Source organism: Equus przewalskii, chromosome 2, assembly GCF_037783145.1.
Source record: "Equus przewalskii isolate Varuska chromosome 2, EquPr2, whole genome shotgun sequence".
In the NCBI taxonomy this organism is placed as follows: Eukaryota; Metazoa; Chordata; class Mammalia; order Perissodactyla; family Equidae; genus Equus; species Equus przewalskii.
The window spans coordinates 87,253,657-87,260,305 of NC_091832.1; the positions used below are offsets into that span (position 1 = coordinate 87,253,657).

A 6,649-nucleotide genomic window follows, 5' to 3' on the forward strand; every position below is an offset into this window, starting at 1 on the left:
TATAAACCCTTCTATATTTTTCACTTTGATTGTGTTCTTTTCCCATATTGGTCTCTACTCCATATCTGCCACCTCCCGTGACAAACTTGGCGCGAAGAACACTGAACTGACTTCTGGGGCAGTTCCCAGCTCCACCGCTTTCTCTCTCCCACTTCCTTCCAGGTTTGAGTCCTCATTTGTAAAATTGGAATAATATCGTAAGTGGCAAAAGGTCCTAGGATGCACGGCACCGACATGTTGAATAAATTTGAACAGGTTGGGACATGCCACTGGATCCAGGGCTGCACTGTGACTTTTGTGGGCCTTTGGCACTTTTGCCCTTGACTGCTCCTTCCTCCATAAAAAGACACAGTGTTAAAAATTGTTTTATGACTATGTTGGTATAACAATAAATATATTAATATTATAAATTAAAACCTTTTCCTTCACCTAAAAGTTCATTTATTTTTCTTGTGATATTAAAGGAAGTAAAATGCTTTCATGGGGCCCTAAAAGTATTGTGGGTCCCCAGCATTGTGCCTGATAGATAAGTCGGTGCTGCCTGCGTCACAGAATCCCCGCTGCTGTGTCGCAGTTTGCTCTCTCCTCGCCATCCCAGACGGCTTTTGTTGTTGTTCCCTTTTTCTCTCTTCTGTTCCTTTCTTGCTGATTCTTTCCACGGATAAATGCTGCCTCTTCCCCTTCTCTCCAGTCTCTCTCAGGTTCCCCAACTCGGGTGAGTCAAAGCACACTTGCAGACAGACACACAGCTCAAAGAATTAAAAGTATTGAAAACTGTTCTGGGAGTGAAGGATGACAGGTCCAGTCCAGGCTGCTATCCTCTACCGTCTCTGAAGAAGCTTCCAAGTGGATCAGAACCACTTCTAAGTGGAGAGGTATATATGTAGAGAGATTTCTGGAATCACATGCACCAAATTTGAAGAATGCTTTTTATTAGGCTGTGGGCTTTGGGTGATTTTTCTCTTTCTTCTCGGTAATTTCTATATTTCTTGCATTTTTTTAATGAAAATGATTTGTAATAGAAAGGATAAAAATATTAAAATTTAATTTTAATAAGGATCAACTACTATATTTTTCCAGAATAGGTGCTGACCTAGATTCTATTTAATCATTCCAGAACAGTTCACTGGTCTCGAAAGCAGATCTCACTAAATCCCTTCGATAGCCCCTTTCTGGTGAGGTCTGGGCTTAGCCATGTGACTTGCTTTGGCCTGTGGGATAATAGCAAATATGCTGCAAGCGGAAGTTTAAATAACTGTTTTCTGGAAACCTTATTTTCCATTGGAGATTAAGGCATATCTTACAGAAGACTTTCATATTCCTCTTAGTCAACACAATCACCAAAAAAAAGAGAGAGAGAGAGAGAATTGCATTTTTCTTTAACACATTTTTCATTTGCTACCACCTAAAAGTACAAAAGAACTTCTCCAAGTGCCTCAGTAATTAAAAGGGAGAAGTTAATAAGCTGAGACACAATAAGTTGAATATTTTTCTCAGTGGGTGGCCCTGCAAATATGCGCGCACACACACACACACACACACAGACACACACACACAGAGTGGCTCTGATCTAGCCAACCATATGGTCCTCATTTTCTATATCTATTTCTATTTACATTAACTCAAGAATTCTGCCACCATAAGACGGCTGACTAACCTTTTGCCCCTTGTTTCTCTCTTGTATTAAATAGAGGGCTTAGCTTGAAACATTTCTTGGGTGCTGTTTTCTTCAGTTTTCCTCACAGGGGAAAAAGAATTCAAGGCCAAATTGCTTAGCAGAATATTACATTCGCATTATTATTTTCTTTGAAAGGGTTTCTCTGTCTCTGCACTGTCTAAGTCATTTTCCTGTTGTATTTCATTTATTTAAGGCCGTAGTCTTACCGTCTCCTTTTCCACCAAGAAAGTGAAGGATCCTGAACAATTTTAGCACATGAAGATTCAGAATCAGTAAATAATCAAGCCATTCCTGAGAGCTCACCAAGGGATGTATAATCTACTGGACGTTACAGGAAGTTATAAGCAGTTCCTGGCAAAATGGAGGTGTCCGCTGCCTTGGTGTCCACAGCTCTCCAGCCTCGGGTGGGTGGGGCCCGTGGAGAACCGGACAGCACAAGCTCGGGCCAAAAGGGCAGCTGCTTCTCAGCTCCAGCCAACTGTTGCCATGTGGGAATGTCGGCCCAGTTTTGCCAGGTCAGCTAGTTTTTCCCAAAAAAAGCTAGAAATCAAGATTTTTGCATGAAATCTCTCCATTAAAAAAGTTGTCAACTAGTTCAAAATTTAGTTTAAAAAACACTGTACAGGCCAACAAATGTGCAGGCCAAATCAAATAAGTCTGCAGGCCTGATTTGGCTTGTGGCCTGCCCGTTCGCTCCTTCTGCTTTACATTATCAACTCCCTCAAAATTTAAAAATGCTTACCACTCAAAATGCCTTGGTGACATTTATAATGATCTATGTATATTTTATGGAGAAAAGCTTTGAATAAGGCTGCTTGTACACATATTCTAAACAACAAAATCTGCCACTCCAGTCATTCAGCACTACAGGGTAAGGAACTTCTTGACAGAATTTTTCACTTCTAACTAATTGTTTTGATATCATGTAGATTCAGCCTAAATTATGTATGTAGCAAGCCTTAACATCACATTTTCTAGAACCAAAAACAGATCAGCATTTCCCCCACATATGCACATTCAAAATACTATCCCATAAAAAAATGACCCCTATAGAAGATTACTTTGGGTTCCTGCAGGATTATTTTTGCTGGAAATAACACATAGTTGGTAAGGATGTAGAGAGATTGGAGTCTTTGTACACTGTTGGTGGGAACGTAAAATGATACAGCCGCTATGTAAATAATATCATGGTTCCTCAAAAACTTAAAAATAGAATTACGATATGACCCAGCAATCCCACTTCTGAATATATATATGTATCCAAATGAATAGAAAGCTGGGAAGAGATATGTGTAGACCCCTGTTCATAGCAGCATTATTCACAATAGCCAAAAAATGGAGGCAACCAAAGTGTCCACTGCCAGATGAGTGGATAAACAATATGTGGCATATACCTGCAATGGAATATTATTCAGCCTTAAAAAGGGAAAGATAGTCTGATGCATGCTACAACATGAATGAAACTTGATGACATTCCTCTCAGTGAGATAAGCCAGTTACAAAAAGATATTTAGCATATGATTTCACTTATATATGGCATCTAGAGCAGTCAAATTCATAGAAACAGAAAGTAGAGTAGGGGTTTCCAGGGACGGGGTAGGGGGGATAGTTACTGTTCAATGAGTATATTAATCAGGGTTCTCTAAAAAAGCAGAACCGCTATGATGTTTATATACATAAAGAGAGATTTAGTTGAAGGAATTTGCTTATGCAATTCTGGAGGCCGGCAAGTCCAAAATCTGCAGTGTAGGCCATCAGGCTGCAGACCCAGGGAAGAACCAATGTTGCAGTCTAAGTCTGGAGGCTGTCTGCTGGCAGAATTCCCTGTTCCTTGGGGGAGGTCAGTCTTTTGTTCTATTCAGGCCTTCAACTGATTGGATGAGGCCCACCCACATTATGGAGAACAATCTGCTTTACTCAAAGTCTACCAATTTAAATGTAAATCTCATCTGAAAACACCCTCAAAAAAACTTCCAGAATAATGTTTGACCAAATATCTGGGCACTTTGGCCTGGCCAAGTTGAAGTATAAAATTAATCATCACAATGGGTATGGAGTTTCAGTTTTATAAGATGAAAGGCTCTGGAGATTGGTTGCATATCCATGAGAATGCACTTAACACTGCTGAACTTTACACTTTAAATGGGCAAGACAGTAAATTTTATGTTATGTGTATTTTACCACAATTCTTTTAACAAGTATGTTAGACCTTTTGCTTGGGTCTGTGGCTCCAGCAAGATGCACAAGTGTCAAGTTCTTCATACTGCCGGGAACATCCACAGCCACCAAGAGGACCAGAAGCGGCGTGGTAAACAGTACAAGAAAGCCCACTTGGGCCCAGCCCTGAAGGCCAACGCGTTTGGAGGCGCTTCACGTGCAAAGGGAATTTTGCTGGAAAAAGTCAGGGTTGAAGGTAAATAGCTCACTTCTGCCAACAGGAAGTGTGTCAAGGGCCAGCTGACGAAGAATAACAAGAAACTCACAGCTTTCATACCCAATGACGATTGTTTGAACGTTACTGTGGAGAACAATGAAGTTCTGGCTGCAGGACTTGGTTGTAAAGGTCATTCTGTCAGTGACATTCTTGGAATCCACTTTAGGGTTGTCAACGTAGCCAATGTCTCTCTCTTGGCCCTAGGTAAAGGCAAGAAGAAAAGACCAAGATCATAAGTTCTGAGGATGCAAACATGGCAATAGTAAACTTTCATATCCTAAAAAAAAAAAATCTTAGGGAGAGAAATTTCCATTCACTAAACACCAAAAGAAATCTTTGCATAAGCGACATTAGAGTACTAACTGGATTATATCTCAACTTTAGGGTTTTGCAAATGATCCAAAAAATCTTCCTCATGTAGCAAACTTCTCTAACAGTTAAGAGGGTAAATTATTATATCTCAAAAAAAACGTATCTGTGGGGAGTTCAGTTTACACAATCCAAGTATATGGCTTCCTGGAGATAGAATTTCCCTCAGGGATAGAGCATAGGCAGCAAGAGAAATAAAAGCTGATATGCTCCTTTGACTGTTGCTCTCAAATAAACTTGTCAACTGAAGTGTTGGTGATAGCTAAATTGCAGTCAGTTCGTGGCTAATCATATGATAAATGACTATAATTTTAGTATTTTGGTGAATATTGCTGTGTACACAGGAAGAATTTGATCCACAGCATAACCGAATCCGTGCATTTCAAGTAGATTTTCTGGAGGTTCCTGCTCATCCTTGGCGATTCTTCACAAGGTAAGTGAGGTGTCATTCAATGACTATTATGGCGATCTTAACTTGGAGATTCAGCTCATTCATTCAATTCTGTATGCTAGAGAAAGTCTCCCAGGTACAAACTTCCAAAACTCAAACGTAACAGATGTGACAAGGAGCATCCCTTCTTTGGTCCCACTATAATTCAGCCATTAGTTTATCCTAGGAACAAGATTCTATGAGTAAGAATAGATCTGATCCTCATGCTGAGGGTCAAGGTATGGGCATGGTAGTCAAATAACTACCAATTATAATAAAAAAAAAAAAAGGCAATATAAATTCTAACTACCCTAAATTCCATAGGAAAGATCAGTTTAGTTTTATTATTTTCTTAACAGTTTCTTCTCTAACGGCTTCACCCCCACCCCACCATGAAGTTAGAGTTAAATAAAGGAGATAATTATCGCTGAGGCAAGAAGTGAGCTTTCCTTCTCCACAAGAAGGTAACCCCTTGACAAGGTTTCCAGCATCCAGGAAAGGCTCTAACTCTTCGAGAAGCTCATTTAGGCCTAAGTAGAGCAAGTCCGATGAGGTGATGACAGAGGTGCTGGCTAAAATGCTGAGCTCAGCCCACTGCAATATCTGATTTTTGAGTCTCTCTGTTTTGAAAAGAAATTTATTATTTTCTTTCATTTTTACTTCATTTTTTAAAAACTCTCAACTATGAACACAAACTTGGCAAACCAGTGGATTATAAACATGAAAGAAACCTCTAAAGGCCATTTAGCATATTTCTCTGCTTCTGAGTAAAACCAAACTTCAAACTGAGGTCTACCTTTTAAAATGTGTCTCTAGGGAAAGCTTTTCCCTGAACCATACTGTATTTCTCCTTCAAAGCACTTAGCGCAAACGGACCCATATCATTACTTGGACTTTCGGTTTAAGATGGCTGACTAAACTCACACATTTACCTCTCATCCCTCCCAAAGTCCTGCTGAGATGATGAAAGAAGTATAGCGATACAAATAAATCCATAACAGGAAGGGAATCAATAGACCAGAAGAGTATAGAATTTCTAGAAGATTTAATCCAGGTAGGAGAAAATTTAGGGAGGCAAAGAATGGGAATAAGCCCTGCTCAGAAATACTTGGAAGAGAGTAGGAAACTGAGTCAGAGAGGCAGCTGGCATGTAGTTAGGCGTCTGGGAAATACCTGTATGAGCTCACAACTCTCAGAGCCTCTGACTTGGCCTCAGCCCTGGGGTAAAGCCATGAACACATTTTTAAATAGCCAAATAAAATTAGAGTTCTGATGAGTAAGACTCCCACTGTGAGCACTGGGATTAGAGAAGATAGGCAGGAGCCCCTATAACTGAGAACTAGTTTGAGGGATGGGGACCCTCCCCACACAGAGGACAAGGTACCCAGCCACCCTAAGGAAAAGGGCTTATTTGTCCACACTCAGTCCCCCTGATCCTTCCCCCCTCCCCAGTCACCATAGCTGGCCCCTAAGATAGGAATCTGCATTCACCACGGGGATATCAAATATCTTCAAATACATACCAGCCAATAGAGACCCTTTTTACAAATATAAACAATTAAAAACTGCCAAACATTGGAATAAAACCAATTGGTTTCATTTGTTATATTATTCCATTTTGTTGGATTAACCTCTGAGAAAACAGAGTTAATACGGGAAATGAAAGACAATTTTAAAAGCATATAATTATTATTCTGGGGCTGGCCCCGTGGCCGAGTGGTTAAGTTCTCGCGCTCAG

At 40.2% G+C, this 6,649-nt stretch overlaps 1 pseudogene; it reads left to right on the forward strand.

The window, feature by feature from the left end:
- The first annotated feature begins 3,916 nt into the window (after positions 1-3,916).
- Positions 3,917-4,348, forward strand: LOC103547882 (small ribosomal subunit protein uS12-like; annotated as a pseudogene).
- The last annotated feature ends 2,301 nt before the right edge of the window (positions 4,349-6,649 follow it).